Source organism: Eschrichtius robustus, chromosome 17 (genome assembly GCF_028021215.1).
Source record: "Eschrichtius robustus isolate mEscRob2 chromosome 17, mEscRob2.pri, whole genome shotgun sequence".
NCBI lineage: Eukaryota > Metazoa > Chordata > Mammalia > Artiodactyla > Eschrichtiidae > Eschrichtius > Eschrichtius robustus.
Window position 1 is genome coordinate 17,878,799 of NC_090840.1, and position 22,353 is coordinate 17,901,151.

The 22,353-nt window shown below is 43.7% G+C and overlaps 1 protein-coding gene across 1 annotated transcript in view; it reads right to left on the reverse strand.

Annotated features, from left to right (window-relative positions):
* Nucleotides 1-17,613: 17,613 nt before the first annotated feature.
* Nucleotides 17,614-22,353, reverse strand: part of C17H8orf89 (chromosome 17 C8orf89 homolog) — a 72,938-nt gene continuing 68,198 nt past the window's right edge. Inside the window, exon 6 of the mRNA XM_068526054.1 lies at nt 17,614-18,792. The gene's annotated coding sequence lies outside the window, so the exon portion shown is untranslated. The remainder of the gene's footprint in view (nt 18,793-22,353) is intronic.

Sequence of the window (22,353 nt, forward strand, 5' to 3'; positions counted from 1 at the left end):
AAAGAGATAAGCTCAGAAGTCACACTTGACTTTGAATACAGACCCATAGAGAGCTTATATTCTTTCAGAGATCCAGGCAATCTCTCCTCCAGTCCTAGCCCTCCTGTGATGTGGCCCTAATGTCTGCAGTTGAAACCCTCCCAGGAAGAGGAAAGAGACAGTCAACACCTCAAAGGGGATGAGTCCATGATTAAGTGAGAACTGACTAGTATGGAAGGGGCGTAGAAGAATGAAGCTTCATGTAGGTAAAACTCTGCTGCTGTAGATAACAGATAACCATAAGGTGTATCATCTATTTTCATGATAAACAGAAGGTCTGAGCGTTTGCAAGCCAGTAAAACATTTTCAAGCCTTGAAGATTTTCAAGTACTTTAAGATTTTGGACTAATGTCATTCAGAGAGTGTTTCCTTTATAAAGGTATCATTACAATAATGAATGTTTTGCATTTGGGGAAGTGGTGTCATATTTAGAATGTTCAGCCAAAGGGGAAAAGATTAGTAGCTAGTTTTAATGACCTCTGGAGAACATGAGAATTTTCGATTCTTGAGTCTTCTTTTTTTTTTTTTTCACCCCAAAGTCAAATGAAGGGTGGCGTAAGGAAAAATTGAAAACAGAAACAAGTGAGCTGGTTTGATCATAATAATTAAAAAAGTACTTCATGTACATATCAGTCTGTTTTTTAAAGTACTTCCACAGGCATTATCGGATATGATGGATATTTATAAACAAACAAACAAATGCAGTTAGCTGTGATAGTCCTCATGAAAGACATGAGGAAACTGAGGATCAGATATAGCTTCATCTTCAGTAGCACCGTGTTTGTTTGTTTTGAGAAAATGCCCAAACCAGCATTCTCTTCCTGGTATATAATGATCTTGCCACCTGCCTGCCCTCCCTCCCTTTCTACTTTCTTTTTCTTCCTTCATTCCTTCCTTTTTTCCTCCCTCCCTCCCACCCTCCTTTCCTTCCTTCTTTCCTTCCTTCCTTCAGAAAACCATTAATTGAATACTCTGCCATTGTGAAATTGTGATATAATAAGAAGTATATATTTTGTTCTTCATCCCTGGCTCCTGAAACAGCTCCAGACTAATAAAGGTGAAAGGAGCATCTTTCGTTATTCATTAGCCGCTTTCCACCACACCCCAGTTTATGTTAATGAGGTGACTTTCGGAAAGCCCCAAAGGAGAGGGGAGGTGGGTGGAGGGCTGGTTTCCAGGGCAACCAACCACCTGATTAGAGGGTTGGAATTTTCAAACCCACGTTTGGCATCAGAAGTTTGGCAGGAGAGAGGGAAATGGAGTTTTCTTTTTAGTGGAGAACTATACAGGGCACTGAATCTAATAAATATCTTACCATAACCTGTGCTCCCAAGTTCTTCTATCTTCAAATAGACGTTCTTCCCGGAAGATGTGAGCATTCATGGTAGTCCAAGGCATGGCCCTGGGTCCACTGACAAGCTCTTTGACCTTGGGCCAGTTGATTAAACTTTGTGTGCCTCAGTCTCCTCACGAGTAAAACAATACTTCCCTCAGAGGGTTGTTAGGAGTTTGAAATGAGTTAGTATTTGTCAAGTGCCTACCTGGCACGCAATAAACATTGTTTAAGTGTGTGTGTGTGTGTTTAATAAATAAATGAGCTGGGTTAGCTCAACACTCCTTTGTGGGAGAAGAATTACCCTTTATTCTTATTGCTCAGCAACTTGTTCACACAATAGAACCCATCTCCGAATACATGGGAGCGAGATATTCTCTTTATTCTTTCTTTCCACCAGCTAGAAGAAATTCCATAAATGAAAGAGTTTATGAGAACCAAATGCATATAACCAAACATCTCTCCTAAGGGCTCGGATCCAATGCCTACTTAAGGAAGAAAGTCTGACTCCTTCATAGGGAGTGCCCTTTATGCAAATCCCAGGGGGCTTTCCATATCTGAAATGGAGAGGTTGATGATTCCAAGAGACCACTTTTTGAGATTGTTGAAGTGATTTCGTCAGTTTATGCCCTTTGTGGGTGGCTGGGAAGATTTTACAATCTGCAACCAATTCTTTCCAACTGCTGGAGAAGAGGAATATTCACTCATGGTTGTTTCTACTCAGGTCCTGAGGTCACGGCATGATTTTTTTCTTTTGTCCTTACAAGGAAATCTTGAAAACTTTCTTCAGACAGGGAACCAAAAATAGTGACAAGGAGGAACGGTTGCCAAAGATGTGTCCTTTATCCCCCCCCCCCTTTATTTCATTTATAGTAAAATCTTAAATCTATGAGAGTGGTTTTGCACGTCCCTCCCATTAGACACTGTTTATCTCGAGGGGTAATTCATGCCCCATTTACTTCATAGCTCTCAGGATCTCTTATGTTTAAACAACACCTACAGCAGCTACTACTCCTTTCTGTTCATTTTTACTTACCAATGATTTTTCAGAACTTTACACTCAACCTCTTTCTGTCTCTGCCAAATTTCACCAGATTTCTATAATCTCTAAGAGAGGCAGCATTGGATAAATGCCAAATCAGATAAATGCTAAATGCAAATCAGTGCACCATGGGCTCTGGGGGCAGAACATGGGTTCAAGTTCTGGATCCACCACTGGCTTTGAACTTGGGAAAATCATCTGTCCTATTTCCTCACTTTTTTTTTTTTATAAGATTTTTAAAAAAATATTTATTTTATTTATTATTTATTTTTGGCTCCACTGGGTCTTCGTTGCTGCGCTCGGGCTTTCTCTAGTTGTAGCGAATGGGGGCTACTCTTTGTTGCGGTGTGAGGGCTTCTCATTGTGGTGGCTTCTCTTGTTGCGGAGCACCGGCTCTAGGCGCACAGGCTCAGTAGCTGTGGCACGCAGGTTCAGTAGTTGTGGCTCGCAGGCTCTAGAGTGCAGGCTCAGTAGTTGTGGCACACGGGCTCATTTGCTCCGTGGCATGTGAGATCTTCCCGGACCAGGGCTCGAACCCTGGATTCAATGTGTCCCCTGCATTGGCATGTGGACTCTTAACCACTGTGCCACCAGGGAAGCCCCTTATTTCCTCACTTAACAAATGTAGGTAACAATACGGATGGCTCCCCTTCCTTCCCCACAGAGCTATTGAGAAGGTCAAGTGAAATGATGTAGAAGCACTCAAAAGCTCTATTTAAAAATAAGTTACATTTATGCTTTATGCATTTTTGCATCTGTACAGCCAATTGGGCGCTTAGCAAATGCCATGTGAAATTTAAAAATATTTGTTCTACTGCAATGTGAGCGCCTTGAGTTCAGACATATCATTGGTGCTTAATAAATGCTTATGGATGATATCATGTTCATTTAGCAGTTTACAATTTCTTTTAGTAGACATGAATTGGGCACCTCCTGAATGCCTTGCACTCTATTGAGCACCAGTGGGGAGAAAAGGTGAGTAAGACTCGGACTCAGCTGGAGGAACAGAAGTGCAAACAAATCATAGTTATTCAAGATTACATATGCTAGTAAAGAGCTTGGAGAAAGCATTAGACTAGAGGCTACTGACTTATCCTGGGAAAGTTGAAGCCGACTTCACAGAAGAAGCAGTGCTCTAGAAAAAAGGTGGGTGGGAGCCATTCACACACATTCCGTCAGTGGCCCTTCACAAACTCTTGGGAAGTAGGCAGGGCAGTTACTATATCCCCACTTTACATGAAAAACTGGGAGCAGAACATGTCAGAGGTTTGCCCAGGAGCTCTTGGCTATGGAGAGAAACAAAGTGGGCACAGAACTGGCTCCTAATCCAGTTCTGTTTCTACCATGCCTCATGGCTTCCCTAAGTAACGTCCATGACCATGAGTTCAGCCCTGGAGGAGGTCAGGTGTTTCTTATTTTCTCAGTTAGAATGAGTCAAGCAACCCAATTCATTTAATTTATTGCATTTTCTCCTTCCATTTTTCATAATTCTCTTATTTATGAGGCCAGAGTTCTGAGTGATTCCCCTTCCAGGAATCTTCCCTAAGGAAACAGTCAGAGAGGCAGACATAGATTTATGAACAAAAACTTTCCTTGCAGAGCTATTTATAATGACAGATAATAGGAAACAACTGAAATTTCCAACAAAAACAGACTAGTGGGCAGCCCCTAAACAGCTTTCCATGTATTTTATAATGACGTTTTTAAAGTGCTTACAATTAATGCTATTTTTAAAAAAAGAAGACAGGATAAAGACTCATGATCCCAATTTTGTTGGGTATACCTGCCAACACATGCATAGAAAAAAAGAGAGGGGCTCTCAGCAAGATGTTTACAGTGGCCATCTTGGAACTATTTGTATTTTCAATACAGTGTGCATTTTATCTTAAAAAAAAAACCCCAATAAAAGTTGTTTAATAAAATGCAAAATTCATCAAGAGGGCAATAAAACAGAGACCAGATTTCTGTATTATTCATGGTTCTCCAGAGAAATAGAAAAAATAGAATTATACATATACATTTATATACATATATATATATATATATATATATATAGAGAGAGAGAGAGAGAGAGAGAGAGAGAGAGATTGATTTTAAGGAGTTGGCTCATGTGATTGTGAAGGCTGGCAAGTCCAAAATTTGCAGGAAACCCAGGAAAGAGTTGACACTACAGTTCAATCCAAGGCTATCTGCTGGCAGAATTCCATCTTAATCAGAGGTCAGTCTTTTTCTATTAAGGCCGTCAACTGATTGGATGAGGCCCACCCACATGATGGAGGGTAATCTGCTTTACTCAAAGTCTACTGGTCTAAATGTCAATTTCATCTAAAAAAATACCTTCACAGAAATATTTATTGTAGAATAATATTTGACCAAATACCTGAACACTGTAGCCTAGCCAAGTTGACATATAAAAGTAACCATCACATTTCCCCAACCACTTAAGATTTCTCACCAGTTGACCCAACTGTGTGAAGACAGGCCCTGTCTCCTCTCTGTCTTCCTGTTGTTCTGTACAGTTCTGGCTCATAGTTGAGCAGGTGTTGGGATTTGTGTGTGGGTGAGTGAGGGACCGATCTGCTAAGAAGTTAGGCAACAATACTACAAAATTATCTGCTCAGAATGTCCCAAATCTACAGCCAGGGTCACTTAAACTGGGACCAGGCCAGCCATGCCAGAGGAAGCCACATCACACTATAAGGGCAGGCTCCAGCCACCATGATGAACCCAAACCCTACTCTACCCTTGTTTGTAGACCTACGAAAAACTCGCCCTGAGCCCAGAGACTACTGAGGACATGCAGTCTCCCCAGTGTTGTTGTCCTGCCAAAAGCAATGGTCAGGTGGAGGCAAGTGTTCTTCAGGACCAGAGATGTGGACCCTCTGGGGGCTGCCTGAATACAGGGTCGCCCCTGGTTGGCCTCCATTGCCTCAGTCCAGGCAGTGAAGAGAAGCTCTTCATTGTGCGCTACAGCCGGACAGAGTTTCCTGCTGCCTCAGCCCCTGATGAGAGTATATAGCTTCTCCAGACACCAGGAAGTTCTCGCCCATCTTTCAGTATGGCCTTTGTCCCTTCAGGGCTTCTTGTTTTACTGATTAGGTCGACTCTTGTGTTGGGCTAGAATTTTCCCTGCAGCCATAGAGCCCCAGAGCTTCTGACCCTCTGCTGTTCCACCTCCATCTGGAGCCTCAGAAGGGCTGGACTCTGGGTGCCCAGTCAGTTCAGAACAGGCTGGATTGGTAAAGACGTTTCAATAGCTATAGTTACCAGAGCACTAAGGCCAGGAAATTCAGGAGGCTGATAAAGTGATTTGAAAGAAGAATCAAAGAGCAAGGTTGGTTTCCGTATACTATGGATGGATAAAAATCTTCTATTTAATGAAGTGATCTTGTTCTAGTTGTACAAAAGGTATTTTTTTTATTTTGAAAAATCTACTACAAGGAACAAGTTCTAAGATCTCACTTATTTCATAGGAAAATTCAGACATAAGAGTCCTTATTAATCAACTATACTTCAATAACATAATTTTTTGTAAAAAAAAGAGTCCTTATGGAGGGAAGGAGACTATACTTTCATTTAGGGATGGGGATAGAGGTTGTGGTTGGTAGACGTCTGACCACGTCAGTGCCCCAGTCAGTGGCACGTTTGAGGTGGAGGTGAGGGGAGCAGTCATCGCCCCATGAAGGAAGGGACCTATTAGATGGGCTGGTCCCTTTCTAAGCACAAAAGTGCCAGCATACAATCTGGATGGGAGGGTGTTAGCTCCATGTACATCAGGTGAGCATGCCTGGCGGGCAGGTATCCCAGAAAACCAACAGCTCGAAAAGTATGGGCCACAGCTTCTGTCTGATGTGATAACAGCACACCTTGATGGGGCATTTACCAACAGCTAGGCACAGTTCCAAGTGCTTTGCATAGATAATCTCATTTAATCCTCACAATGTCCCTATGCCGTAGCTACTAAAATTCTCCCACTTTATAACTAAGGAATCTGGAGCCTAGAGAGATGGCATGATTTGATTTGCCCAGAGGGCTCAACCAATAAGTGATGGAGCTGGGAGTTCTTCCAGCAGTGTGATCCCACAACTGTCACTCTTAAACTGTATGCTACACATACACACACACTCACATACATACACATACACAGATTTCTTGGGATGCTAAAGTCAGATGCTTTTTCTTTTCCCCTTGTGCATAAAAATGACATGCACACTACTCACTTTCCTTCCTTCCCAATCCTAGCCTGAAGCAAGTTTCTGACCCCTACCCCTGTTCCACCTCACCCCAAAATTCCAGTTGCAAATCTAAGCAGCTGTGTTCAGGTCTTGAGCTTTCCTTCTTCATGTTCCCTGCTGTGAAAGCTCTGGGCTAGGAAGTCACCACGTATTAGGATGAATGGGTGCTCTAAGCCCGTTAGATGGCTGCCCTTGGACACGTGTTTCTCTGGTGTTGGCTGAGGGGAGCAGTGTGGAGGAGAAGCAGGTGAGCCCTGGGCTCTGGAGACCTCAACTCTGCCTCCAAACAACCAACAAGGATTCTTCTCTCTAAACTGAAGAAACTGGTCTCAGCCATCTCTAAGACACTAACAAATGGTGCCTCAATGGTCTCTTTCCAGGTGTGTAAGACTGGTCAGTCTTCCTTTTGTAGCCACCAGGCTTTCCCAGGGAGCTTGATGGTCTATCTTTGGGCAGGAATGAAACACAAAGAGGTTAATTTTAGGAAACTGGCCATCCACACACACAAAGTATTCATCGTGTCCTTTGGGGCCTAAAAAAGCAAGACCCAAACACTGACAGTGAATGCATCTTAGCCAAGTCTTGGAGGGGAGCTTCCTGATTTACAGGTTCAAGTTCATTCCTCAATCCAGAACAACTTGTTCCTCTTCCTCTCCTTTCAGGATATTTGTGGAGGCGAATTCTAGGAATACCTAGTCATTCAGTGAACATAAAAATGGTGTGAGACTAAATGACTAACCTTTTTAGATCAATAAGAGTTTCCTGAGACCTATCTTTGAGAAAGGTAAATACTTGCTGTTTATCTATTCTGTGCATTAAACAGCATTAGGAAAGCACCAAAGAACAAAAATAACTTCTGGGAGGCAGGCAGGTGCCCAGAGGCATTGAGTTGGAGCCAGGGGGCCATGTATAGTTAGGGAAACCACCCCTCACAGAGCTAGAAGATAGCCAGTTTTGGTTTGATGCACCACCCTAGCCTTTGGGATTTGCTGAACCTTCCTTAGAACGGCAGGATTAATGCTGTGATCTAATCCTCTTTCAGACTCTGCTGGGGTCATCCAAACCAAGAGAGAAAATAAATATAGTTAGTGGTTTGGCAGCCAGTAAGGTGGGTGCGGGGCTGATATTGTGTCATTCCTGACTAGCTGGTTTCTTGCGTTATGAAGCCCTCCTTCTCAAGCTAGGAACCCCCCAAAACTATACTTTCCAGCTTCACTCATACCTATAGTATAGATATGTAACCAGAGCCAACTACATTATTTGTGGGGTACAGTGAAAACGGAAAATGTGTGGTCCTTTATTAAAAAAGTAGGAGTAAAAGGTACAGTTCAAGGCACTAAAATATAATTCATTTTTCTTTAAAAATATTTTATTACTCATAAAATGTACTGTGGGGTGATAGTGATACATTAATACCTACATAAATTTATAAATTGCAAAAAAAATTGTGCCATAATTTTAAATAATATTATAAGGAAAATACTTTATTAATGTAATATCTTGACTGATCTTAAGATTTTTCTAACTTGTTTTTCTAAAAATTCACCTATTAGATTCTCAGAATTTATGCTTTTAACAACATGATTTCAATCAATATAATCAAAATGAAGTCAGTTGCTCTTAGCAAATGTAAGATCACATATAACTTTTCATAATTTTTAATCTTGAGAAGGACTTTTCTGATGCCACTGCTATTGGCGTTGTTAAGAGTATTTTGTAGTCTCTGACAACACTGGGATAAATTTTTGATAAATTTTTTTGAAATACAAATTTTAGTACATCTAGAGTTGACGATTCTTGCAGAACGAATTTTCTAAAAAGGTTTAACTCCTCATACAAATCAGTTTTGTGTAAGTCTGAAATTAATTTTAAATGCAAATTTATACAATGACATTTTGATGTTTCCTCTGACAATTCCTATAACTTGTTGAGGTCATACAGGAAACCGAAAGTGGTCCCATGATTTGTGCATAATTCAAAACACACCTGTTTATACATTCTGTCACGGTATCTTCAAATACAGAGAAAAATTAATCATAAAATTATCTTCCTTGTTAATAATTGGTTCATCCAAAGCTTCATATGAAAAGAATTTTCTTTTCCATCAAATATGGCAATCTTAAAATTTTTTAACTTTCCTCTCTAACCCTGTGGCAATTTGCTTTGCAATGTTGCAGCAGTTTTAAAAACCAGATTCTAAATTCTTTGAAGAATTCCAATGATTTCCTAATATGCTTTATTGCAATGTCTATGTGTACATAGCTTTTATTTTGAAAAAACTTAATAAGCACTAGCAGTTCCCATCCTGGCTCTCAGGCTGGAGAATCTAGATTCGATTTGATTCACTGTATAAATATTTGTATAGATGCTGCAAGAATGCACAGACCGCCTGGTTTCCCACCATAGTCCCTGCCCTACTCCACATGGAGCCCTCTCCTTCTCCCAGGGAGCGGCCACTGCCACCACAGTTGCTGCTTCTTTTACTGTCGCTGTTGCCATCACCACCACCAATCTGGGCCCAGGTCCCTGCCCGGCTCCCACCGGGGAATTTCACAGTACCCAGGACTGTCCCCAGGTGAGGCCACGGACACTGGGCATCCCAGCTAACTGCTCAGGGTACACACTTCCCTCATGCCTGAGCCCATGTGTGCATATGCTGCCGCCCAGAGCGTCTCCTCTGCACTCGCACGTGCTCCATCGCCCCAGCAGACTTCACATACGAAACCAAGTTCAAAGATAAGATTATTCAGAATTTCAAGACAGCAGCAGCAGTAGACCATTAAACCAAGCATGGGCCGCTTCTGAGAGGGGAGCCCTGTGCACGAACTTGCCCAGGTCACGCACCATAGAGCCACCGTGCATGTAAACACGGCCCCAGGGATCTGACACACCCCTGAGAGAGTTTGATTCAGGAGTGAGCTGAGCAGAGAAACAGGTGTGGCAGGGGGCCTTCTGCTTTGCCAACACAGTTGCCCATGGAAGCAGTATGTTTCTGGGGTAGACAGTATTTCCACACCACTGCAACTAGAATGGTAGGGTAGAGGTAGCAATGCCTCGATCAAGTCCATGAGGGAGCATTATTCTGGGAGGGACTCCTGGAAATGTACCCTGGAGCCCATTTCTCTAGATCCTCTGGGGTCCTATGGGCCATCTACTATCTCTTAATAAATCTCTTTCTGCTTAAACTAGGTTGAGAGAATTCTTGCTTGCAACTAAGAACCCTGATATTCTGGTAAATGTTTTCTCCATTTTGCAAATGAAGAAACTAGGGTTCAGAGAGAATTTGTCTATGGCCCATAGAACTAGTGAACGGTACAGTAAGGGTTCAGACCCAAAGCCTGGGATCTTAGCTACTGCATTGCATCAGTTCTTCTTCATACAACATCAGAGAGCTCACTAAATCATCCTCTATACTGCATCATAACTTTGTACCGAATAGTCGTTAATTTTTTCCTTGAATAACATCTTTTTAAAAAAAATAAATTTATTTATTTATTTTTGGCTGTGTTGGGTCTTCATTGCTGCGCGCGGGCTTTCTCTAGTTGCCGTGAGCGGCGCTACTCTTCGATGCGGTGCGCGGGCTTCTCATTGTCGTGGCTTCTCTTGTTGCGGAGCACGGGCTTCTCATTGTCGTGGCTTCTCTTGTTGCGGAGCACGGGCTCTAGGTGCGCAGGCTTCAGTGGTTGTGGCACGTGGGCTCAGTAGTTGTGGCTTGCGGGCTCTAGAGCTCAGGCTCAGTAGCTGTGGAGCACGGGCTTAGTTGCTCCGTGGCATGTGGGATCTTCCGGGGCCAGGGCTCGAACCTGTGTCCCTTGCATTGGCAGGCAGATTCTTAAGCACTGTGCCACCAGGGAAGCCCCCTGGATAACATCTTTTCCTTGGGGGAACTGCCTCTTCTGCCCTTGAAGGTACTGTCAATCACATGCCTTGACTCCTCCCTCAGTGAATGGGAGGTATGTGATACAGCCTGGGCCAATCAGAATATCCCATCTTCCTAAACACAATAATGGGTCCAGTGGTGGACTTCTGACTCAAGCAAGGTCATTCAGAGTCCACTTTGGGGGACTAATATGCAAGTTAGTTGGGGTCATTTTTCTATCCAAATGGAGTAAGAAAGTAACAGAAAAAAGCAGAGCCGAAAGACACTCCTGATGATATCATCTGAGCCCCTGGATCTAGCCATTCCTAAGGCTTAGTAAGTGAGCTGATAAACTATTTTTACCTATGCCTCTTTGAATTGGTTTTCTTGTCTCTAAACATTAGATACTTCGTATAGCAGAAGGGGCAGCAGGCTTGAATCATACTCTTGGCTACCACCTGCTGCCTGCTTCCATAAGTGCTTGCGAAGACTTACACTCTGACCCAAATAGCTCCTCACCAGGGGCCATTTCTCTCCCATTGTTTATTTTCCGTTTCTGTTCACAGTGGAGGTCACATTGAGCAGAAATTACTGCTACAGCCATCCACACTACATATAATTCACGTATCCTTTCTTCTCTTTACCCTCTCTCCCCAGCCGTGCCTGACTCTCAAATAAAAGGCATTACCAACCCTTGTCAGAGACAGAGAAAGGTATGAAGAACTTCTCTTTAGATTTCTGACTGTCTATTCAACCTCTGGTAGCACCAGAAACAACATGAAATACTGCAGATGATGTGATTCATTATAGATCATGAGACTTGGTCAAAACCAGTGTCTGGCTTTCTTCAGAAATATAAACTAAAAGGTACTAAAAGGAACCACAGAAGTGATCTCTTTCAGTCTCAGTCAGTGTCAGTGTGGGTGCCTCTCACTGGGATACAAGAGACAGTTTCACAGGAACATGGACATGGAATTAAATAGCACGGAATCAGAATTCTGCCCGTCTTTCCCAAATCTAATAAGAGGAAGCATCAGACAACCAGGAATTAAGGGTCAGTCTACAAAGTCACTAGCCTGCATTCTTCAAGAATGTCAGTGTCATGAAATGCAAAGAAAGGCTGAGGAACTGTTCCAGATTAAAGAAGAGTAAAGAGAAATGACCACTAAATGCAGTACGTGATCTGAACCGGTGCCTATACTGGGGGAAAAATGCTATAAATGTCATTACTGGGTCAATTGACAAAATCGAATTATAGCCTGCAGTTTGATAGAAAAATTGCAGCCATGTTAAGTTTCCTGCATGTGATTATTTTACTGTGATTATAACAGAGAATATCCTTCTTCTTCCCTCCCTCAGTGATTCATTATATTATGAATTTCCCTCAGGGAAATACATAATGAAGTAGAAAGGGCATGGTTGATACAACCTACTCAGTGGCTGAAAAAAAAATATTATAAGCGTATATAGAGAGGGTAAATGTGGCCAATATTCAAAGCTGGTAAATGTGGATAAAAGCTCCACTGGAGTTCTTTTGTACAGTTCTTACACCTTTTTTTATAAGTTTGAAATTATTTCCAAATAGAAAGTTTTCTTACAAAAGAGTAAGCCAGTCTTTCAATTTTCTTTCAACCCTCATGATTATGTCAAAGAGAAAGTATCAGTTGGGGATTAATATATCTTTAAGACTTTTCTAACACTTGCTAATCTCCCTTTTTAATAAAGAGAGCGCAAGCCTCTCGGGCTCAGTCTTTGGCAAGCAACAGTTACCAGCTAGAATTTAATACCTTAGTTTTGTTTTCATAGTATTTACTTTCTATTTATGGGAAGTGGGGTAGCTGTCCTTGCGTGGTAAGATATACAACTACCTTTTAAATAGATGTATATAATTAGAAATGAGTTAATATAAAGAAATATTTGTGTTTCATTTTAATGTAAAGTTAATAAATATTAATATAAAAGTGCAGGTAGCACTTGGAGGGTAAAGATAGGACGTTTAATCACAAATTGCCTGACATTTAGTATGCACTAATGTTTCTATTCTTGGTCTATTCTGGGTCTATTGTAATGGCTTCATCTTACAGGAAGGGAAACTGGAACTATGAACGTTGGGTGACTGCTCTGCAATGACACAGTCTCTAGTGATGATGGTGGGGCAGGTACGCAGATGAGGGAGCCCTCCTGGCCACTGCCCGTTCCACCACCCATTGCCGTGTGACTCATGACACAGGAGTGCCAAGACCAGCTCTACAATAAGAAGCACAGCTCAGCAAGGTATCATTTACCATTTACACACATGTGCACAAACTAGTCAGCCATATTGCAAGTCAGGTAACTCACAGCCAAAGCAACCCTCACTGTTGGCTTACACCTTTGACCTTGAAACAGTCTTGTCTCTTCTATTCTCATTTCCCAAGCGCCCAATGGAACAGAAGGAGTCATTCCTATATAGTTTATGGACAAACTCAAACATTCTCTTTCCAAAGCAGTGATATGATCCTAGGATCCTGGAAGCTTGAAATAAGAGCCAGTTCACTCTTGTCAGTGGCTTTAGAAATAGTTGAGTGGGGAATTCCCTGGTAGTGCAGTGGTTAAGAATCCGCCTGCCAATTCAGGGGACACAGGTTCGAGCCCTGGTCCAGGAAGATCCCACACGCCACGGAACAACTAAGCCCGAGCGCCACAACTACTGAGCCTGCACTCCAGAGCCCGCGTGCTGCAACTACTGAGCCCCTGTGCCACAACTACTGAAGCCCGTGCACCTAGAGCCTGTGCTCCGCAACAAGAGAAGCCACCGCAATGAGAAGCCGGTGCACCACAACAAAGAGTAGCCCCCGCTCGCCACAACTAGAGGAAGCCCACACACAGCAACAAAGACCCAACGCAGCCAAAAATAAATAAATAAATAAATAAATTAATTAATTAATTAATTTAAAAAAGGAAAAGAAATAGTTGAGGGAAGCAAAGCTGGGTGTTCCCGTGTCCTGAGCCCCCAGCCCTGTCCCCAGCTCTCACACTCAAAATTCCTGGAGCTGACAGTTAAAATACTTCCTTTTTTTCTCATGTTCTTGCTCTCACACAATGCTATTTTCCATAAATCTGTAGGTGGGTTTTAGTTGCCCTTTGGAGAAAAAGCTGAGCTACTGGGGTTGAGTCAATGTGTATGTAGGATCTAGTCCCGCCGCTGCTGTCATCATGGAATTCAACCTCACGAGCAAGAGGAGAATTCCCTCTGCTTACAGGGGTCCCAGAGGAAGGCGTGTGACAGCTTCCTTGGTCTCATCCCAGGCTTGACCACTCTGACTACCCTCCCTCACGCCACCTGAATCCACCTGGGCATGAGTGTGTGTGTGCCTCTTCTGTTCCTTCCTCCGTGGACAGCAAATGTCCTTCAGTCTTTGTAAAATAATCTTTATGTGTTTGAAGGTGATCACTAATCCTCCTCCTCAACTATCTCTCCTCAAAGTGAATGTACCCACTTTTTCCATCTTCATGCACAAAATAACACTTTCCAATCTATTCATCATCCTCATGGCTCACCTCTGAGCTTCTGTGTTGTTTTTTCCTGTCACTCTAAAGTTGTGGAATCCAGAACAGAATACGGTGTCTTGAGGGTATGTGCAGTCAGTGCGAAAATGCTCAACATTCCTGCTTCCTTGGGAGGACTGACCCTCCTCTGGTCTGCAGGTCCCTCTGGACTCTCCAGGCCTGAGCAAATCTGTTCTGGGGGCTTTGGTTGTTCAAGTTCCATCCACACAGCATTTTAAGTAAGAGGTAGTGTAGGAGGGTCCTCAGAGATACACCCTATAACTTCGTAAGTGGGGAGTCCAGTTTAGTACCAGGTCACTGCTAAAAGGCTGACCAGACCTAATGCTCCCCTAGAGAATCAAACTAAGGGAAAATCAGGCATTCAGGTCATTCGGGAACTTGACAAACTCCTACCAAAGCAGCCTATTTATGGGAGGCTGTTACGCAGAAAGATATTAGAGACATTAAAAAAATCACAAAGATGCCCCTCTCCCCAGCACTAGGGGAGAAATTCTACACTGTGCCTGAAAATTTCAATTTACTGAACACATATGAGCTTCTTCTTTTTTTTTTTTTAACATCTTTATTGGAGTATAATTGCTTTACAATGATGTGTTAGTTTCTGCTGTAAAACAAAGTGAATCAGCTATATGTATACGTATATCCCCATATCCCCTCCCTCTTGCGTCTCCCTCCCACCCTCCCTATCCCACCCCTCTAGGTGGTCACAAAGCACCGAGCTGATCTCCCTGTGCTATGCGGCTGCTTCCCACTAGCTATCTATTTTACATTTGGTAGCGTATATATGTCCATGCCACCCTCTCACTTCGTCCCAGCTTATCCTTCCCCCTCCCCATGCCCTCAAGTCCATTCTCTATGTCTGCGTCTTTATTCCTGTCCTGCCCCTAGGTTCATCAGAACCATCTGAACACATATGAGCTTCTTTCAGCAATTCCATGTAAGAATCTTGCCCTGCCCACCTTGCAGGGATGCACTAATATATGGTGATATCCTTTTAAAACTGTAAAAGCAGAGAGAGGAGAGAGGGAGGTGGGGGTAGAGCGAATTTTTACACAATCTGTGTCTGAGGCTATCTCAGAACTGCCCCAGCCCCTGGCTGTCATGAGGCAAGTTCAAGGACCCAAGGACCCACCTAGCAGGGTTAAAGATTCAGCCCCAGGACTTCCCTGTGGTTCAGTGGTTAGGAATACACCTTCCAGTGCAGGGGACATGGGTTTGATCCTTGGTCAGGGAACTAAGATCCCACATGCTTCAGGGCAACTAAGCCTGTGCGCTGCAACTAGAGCCTGTGCACTGCAACAAAAATCCCACATGCTGCAATGAAGATCCCATGTGCTGCAACTAAGACCCGACACAGCCAAATAAATAAATAAAAATTAAATAAATAAATAAATATTTAAAAATAAATAAAAATAAACTGAGTTAATTTAAAAATAAACAAATAACAGGGAAAAAGAGAGGAGTTTAAAAAAAAAAAAAAAAAAAAAGATTCAGCCCCAAAGTTCCCAGACTCCCTCAGGGTTGAAGGGGGGTTGTCAAATGGCTGCAAATTAGACAGTCTACCCAAAAGGCAGGAAAAATATCTTTTAAACAGAGTTTTATGCTTGTCATTGGAGGCCAGTGAGTCTAGACTTCTCACTTTTTGCATGAGGAAACAACCCAGAGAGAGTGACTGGCCCAGGATCATGCAACAAGTAGTGGCAGAGCCAGGACTAAAATTGACCTCTCTTTCCTTGGTCATTTTGGCCCTCTTTGAAAATACTAGCGCAGCAAACCACTAAATAGAATGGGAGAAATTCCTTCGTCTCTCTACCTGGACATCTGCGATAGATGGGGCATGCCAACCACAATGTTCTGGTTCAGCTCAGATGGCAGATGCAGGATGGGTAAGTGGGAGGTAGGGTTGAACCCTGTGTGTGTACATTCTGACTTCTTTCTTTGCATTTTGGTTCCATTTAACAACCTGTTACCTCTTCACAGAGTAGTTTATATCATTGCAGGATGCCAAGAATGACATCAACATCTATTAAAACCTAATGTTTCACATTCTCAACTGTAAACATTAACATTGCTTAGTTTCCAGATATAAACTCACAGTCATTCTGAAGTTGGATGGTTTCTTTCCAAGAAAGTTGATGTTACTGTAATGAAATTTACCTAATTAATCTCCTTAAGGAGGGAAGGAATCCAATGATGACTGTTAATAAAGACCTCAACGTTCTTCTTGTAATCAGAGCAAAGCAATCTGTGGATTCATTTTGGGAGAGACCATAACTTTCCAAATAAATCTTAGCAAAGCTCTGCAGACAGGGTTCTTGAGCTATTTCCCCACTTGGCTGGCTTACTTTCAGCTTAACGAGCCCTGTGTAAACTTCTATAGAACCTCTGGATATATTTATATTCACCTGTGACGTTGGACCCCAACATCTAGGGTATTGTTCTTGGTGCCAAGAACTCATATGAAAGGTAAATTTGAACCAGTCATTGATGGAAACTCTCGGTTTGCCAGACTTCAAAGCCATCCCCTACCTGGGGCATCATCTGCATGCCGTGTGCCTGGACCCACCTCTTGATACCTACACAGTATTTTGGCTGCACCAAGCAGTGAATATGAAGAACAGCAGCAGTCAGCCTCTGCCAGGGTCTTCCCTGGACCCCGATGGAGCCATCTACATATATGTAATCAAGAATCTCTCCTTTCGGGGTTTCCCTGGTGGTCCAGTGGTTAAGACTCCACGCTCCCAATGCAGGGGGCCTGGGTTCAATCCTTGGTCAGGGAACTAGATCCTGTATGCCACAACTAAGAGCCCACATGCAGTAACTAAAAATCTCACATGCCACAACTAAAGGTCCAGCATGCCGCAACGAAGATCCCGTGTGCCACAAATAAGACCCGGTGCAGCGCACGGTGTCACACCAGGGTATAGGAAGCCACAGTGGGGAGTAAGGAGAACATTCCCTGGTCTCCCGGTCCTGAGTTCAAGAGGGCTGCAGAAGTGGCACCCACAGGAAAGAGTCTTCTGAGAGACAGCCTCTGTGAAGATGTTGAGGGAATGGTGGTGTTTATGAACCCTGGGACTGGGGGTCTAGCAGGTATGAAGGGAACCACTGGGTTGGAATCTTGGGATGTTAGGTCAGAGCACTATGGGTGTGATGGTATGGAAGGGTTTGGAAGGTTATAGAAAAAGCTTAGGAATGTGGCAGGAATCCAGTTTTTAAAATTGAGACAGCTGGTCATGGAGAGACAAATAGCCAAGGGTAACTTGATCCTCAGCACCCGAATACGGAGCTGGATCTGTTTAAGTCCTTGCTGATTCAGGACCTGACCGGACTGGGAAGGGAGGTGGGGCTGGGTTTACAGGTGGCAGGTGGGACAAAGGGTGTCAAGGCAGGTAACCTGCCAGGCCTGACACTATCTCGGCAAAGAAGGCCAGAGAGTCTCAGAAGGCTGGTGACCTGAGTAGAATTTTGAAGAACAGAATCTCTCCACCACTCCCCACCCCATCCAGGGAAAAATATTGTTTAGGTCTTGCTATGGTAACATCCTGGAGTAATTCATCCTATGGCAGTCATCCTATGCTCTCTGCAGCCTCCACTATCCTTGTGAGGGCCCTGAAATCTGGGACTGGGCTCAGCCTTTATTGTAATTTCTGGTCTCATCATTTATATCCCAAGTGGGATTGTAAGCTCCATGAGGGCAGGGAACAGATCTATTTCCATAGATCAAGTTCCAGCACAATGCTGGCACTCAGTAAGTATTTAGCGAAAGAATGACTAACTCTGGCAGGTAACATTATTATGCTCAAGTATTCAACTCCTCCTTCCTTAGAGCACAACCCTTTGGGATTGGCCATGTGACTTGCTTTGTCCAACAAAATTCAAGTGGGCATGACACACGCCATTTCCGAGCAGCAGACTGAAGGGAGAGTGCATGGCTTGGCTCAGCCTCTTGTGCTTCTGTTCTCTGTCACAGGGCTGCGGGTTGCAGGTAGGGGTTGCTCCTGCAGCCCGAGTCCCAGAACAGGAAGATGCTAGAAGCCACCCCATAGTCAGCCCACAGCCTAGTGCAGAGCTGTGGCCATTCCACAGCATGATGGAGAAGCCAATGTTTGTAAGCCACCGAGTCTGGGAGTTGTTACCATGACAAAAGCCCTGAGGTTGGGGGAATAAACTATCTCCTGTTTGATTTCTCCCGAGTGCTGTCACAGCTGCCTTCAATTCCTCCATCTTGCCAAAGCTGAGAACAGATGGCAAATGCACCTGCCTTGCCCCCCATACCGTCAAGCGAGCAGTCTTTCCGCTGTCCTCTCCAAAAGAACACAAGCTTCCACCATCCCAGAGAAACCTAATGGTTAACTGTCAAGGCTGCCTACCATGAAAAGTGGCCTGAAAGCAAGTTTACATATCATATTTTAAACATTTACACAGTTTTAAAATAAATACAAGACTGAAGCTGGCTCCAGCCCCCTTCCTGTCTTCACCTGCCAGTGAAGCATGTTCTCTCCAGTTCTTCAAAAAGCCAGAGTGGTACTCAGGGGCTGGAGGTGGAGTGTTGTCTGCAAGTGATGTGATTGAAAGCTCAGGGTCTTCTCCCTCTGCACCAGTCTTCGAGTTATCTTGGGAAGAACTTGGAATATAAAATGTACACAGACTTTGCACAGAAGGAAAGGCAGACCCAAAGAAATCCTGGAGACACCGTACTCTTCTCAGTTCTCTTATTACTCCCTGGAGCTACCTATTTTGAAGAGAGGTGAAAAAAATGCAGACAGAGCTATAAGAAACTAAATAGCTAAACATTTGGGAACTAAACAAAATGGTTCGTATTTTTATCAGACTCTGTAATGACATCCACCTTCCTGGTCTCAGCCTCCACCAATGTGCTGATAATTTCAAACTCTACCTTTCCAACCTCGACTTTTCCCACAGGGTGCAGATCCTTAGAGCCACTTGACTGTCCACAATACTTCAAATGCAATATGTTTGAAATGAAACCTTGGGCATCCCCTTGAGCATGGGCTTCTTTCTCTTCAGTTTCCATATTGACTGATGGTACCCCATCCACCTACTTGTCCAAGCCAGAAACTGGGGACCTTGTTGGATGCTTTTCTCTCCCTCAGCCCCTGAATTCATCTCATTATCAAGTCCTACGGTTCTACCCCAAATCCTTTGTGGGAGAAAGCTGGCTATAAATAATTCATACCTCCATATATAAATAAAGGCCCTACTTACATTATCTCTGAAATGTCCCTAAAACTCCTTTCCCCTATCCTACTGTTAAGGAGGAAGAAAACTTTCCTCTACCCTTCTAGGTTCTTCTGGTTGGTGTAAGACTTAATTCGACATGAGACAGAGTAACAGGAGAAAATTAGATTTAATTTTGCACATACAGAAACCCCACACACATGAGAGGGTCAGAGACAGAAAGGTAAAATGAGGTCTATATGCCATCCTGAGTGAGAAATGGTATAGGAGCCTGGGGCTTCCAAGGAAAGAAGGTCCCTCACAGGACGAAAAGAGGAAGAGCAGATGCTTGGTAACTAGATATTTGCCCTGCCATACAGATGGGACCACTTGGATAAAATTTATCTCCGGTAATAACTCTTGGCTGGGAAAAATCCCCAATTTAAATTCTTGTAGGCAGTTAGGGGAGGGGCAGTAGTTTCTCTTGAACCCACAGGGTCTCGATTGCCTTTAGTTCAAAATAATCCTCATGCAAGAGTGATACATTTGGGGGAGGCTCGTTCTGAACCCCATATCACTCAGGGTCCCTCACCCTAATTGTCTCAGTTCATCTCAACTCCTGCAAAAATCTCCTAACTGGTCTCTGCCTCCAATCTGGCTGGCTGCTGCCCCCCTGACCTGTAGTCTATCCTTCAGACCAGATTCCTCTTCCTAAAACACAAATCTAATGGTATCATTCCCTTCCTGGAAAGCTCACTGTGGCTTTCCATTGGCTAGAGAATAAAGCTCCACCTTTGACTGGCTCATGGAGAACTTTGCGACCGGCCTCTGGGTATTTTCCAGGCTCATTTCTTACAGTGTCCAAGCTCTGAGCATTGGGAACACGCTGTGTTCTTTCTTCCTGGGGACGCTGTGTTTACCTAGAGGACCCCTGCTTATCGTTTATGCCTCCGCCCAAGAATCCTGTCCTCTGCAAAGGCTGTCTTACTGCTCTCACCCCTCAAAGACTTGGGCAGCACCCTTTCTCCCCCAACTGTCCAAAGCTCTGCTACATTCACAACAGGATTGCTTCTCGTGTTGTGTTCACACGTCTGCCTCTCGTATCGAGCTGTGAGTGATGTGAAGGTGGCACACTTGCCTGAGTTATCGCTCTAAACTCAGGGCCAGGCACGCTGCATACATGCTGTCAACATCACAGAATAAATGGAGGAATGAATGTAGGAGTAAATTCTCTAGTCATAGGCTAAGTGTCCTTATGCGGATAAATGACTTAGCATATTAATTTTCCTATCTGAAACTGAAAGTCAGAATGAGAATCAACAAGTCAGCGTTTTTGCTTTTTTTAAGCAATGTTCCAAATAGAAGGACAAAAAATTATGCTATTGCAGCATGATTTCTAGAAGGACGATGGCATTTGTTATAGGATCAGAACATGAGAATACAGATACGCTGGCACATAGCATTGATGTCCCAGGGCAGTAATGTTAAAGGGGAGATATTAGGGAGCAAGGTGTTTAGAACCTAAGCTTCTTCCTTTGTCATGAGAAAGCATAAAAGCTTATTTGGCAGGGCTCCCCAGACTTCTCTTTTGTGAGGAGTATCGTCCCTAAGAGCATGAACTTTGGAGCCCAAACGCTCAAGGTTTGAGTCTCAGCTCCAGCACTTACTAGCTCTGTGACTTTAGGTGAGTAACTTAAACTCTCCGTGCCTTGATTTTCCTGTCTGTAAAATTAGTACGTTAATAGCACCTACCTCGGGACTTCCCTGGTGGCGTGGTGGTTAAGAATCCGCCTGCCAATGCAGGGGACACGGGTTCGAGCCCTGGTCCAAGAAGATCCCACATGCCGCAGAGCAACTAAGCCCGTGCGCCACAACTACAGAGTCTGCTCTCTAGAGCCTGTGAGCCACAACTACTGAGCCCACGTGCCACAACTACTGAAGCCTGCGTACCTAGAGCCCATGCTCCGCAACAAAGACAAGCCACCACAATGAGAAGCCCGCGCAGCGCAACTAAGAGTATTCCCCTGCTTGCCGCAACTAGAGCAGCAACGAAGACCCAACGCAGCCATAAATAGATAAATAAATTTGTAAAAAAGAAAAAAAATAGCACCTACCTCATAAGTTACTATAAGGATTAACAGAATGAATGCAGATAAAGTACTTACTACTTGGGATAACACAAGAGCTAGTTAAGCCATATATTTTCCCCAAAATGTTAGGATGCATTTTCAAAGTATCAGAGCTGGTTAGATCCCCTTTCTATGGCATTTCTCCTACATAATCAAGGCTTTTGGGTATTTTTATCGTTCTTCATCATTAACTATTGTCCACAGTTTTACAAAATCCACACAATTTTCACAATGGCTATATGAAGATTTAGAGAAATAGAGCCAAGATATAGAACTTCAAGGAGTTTATCCCCAGCTCCCTTTCTTAACTAGCCTCCAACTTTTGTTCAAGAGGTATCAAGCCCGGAACAGTGAGTGCAGGACACCCAGAGGCGCACCACGACGTGTGTGCCAGTGTCACTGTGCCATCTAGTGGACGCAGGGTTTAGCCGCTGTTTTGAAGCCCTCCCAGAAGAGCTGGATTCCAGGGAAGGGTTTAGCCATAACTGTTCTGGTCCGTCTGGCCAGCTTCCAGGTGATCTCATAACACCGCTCCCTTGATGTGCACCATCAGCGCTAATCATGTGGGACACCCGGAATCCCTCTTCTAAGGTGACAGCTCTACCAATGCATTCAGGTTGTCCATCCCCCATCACAACCATCTTTGCAGAAGTGGGCAGAGAAGAAAGGAATGAAAACGGACAGGACAGTATTTATAACAGTGAGAAAGAAGCCAGCCAACATTCACCTATGTTTTAATAAGGATCTGCCAAACAAGCCAGCCAGCAAGACATGCCAACGCTTAGTAACTTTTTGACCTTCATTTCTGGCTTCAATGCATCTTGGCACAAGGCAGCCTGGGGCTGACAAGGGCTGAGCCAACTAAGGCCTGAATCCCAATTTATTGAAGTGTTTTTAGAGGCGGCCAACTGCTCTCTGCAGGTGATTAAAAGCTTATCCCCAGAAGGCTAGTAAACACTCCCCCACCAATAACTCAGCTCTGGCAT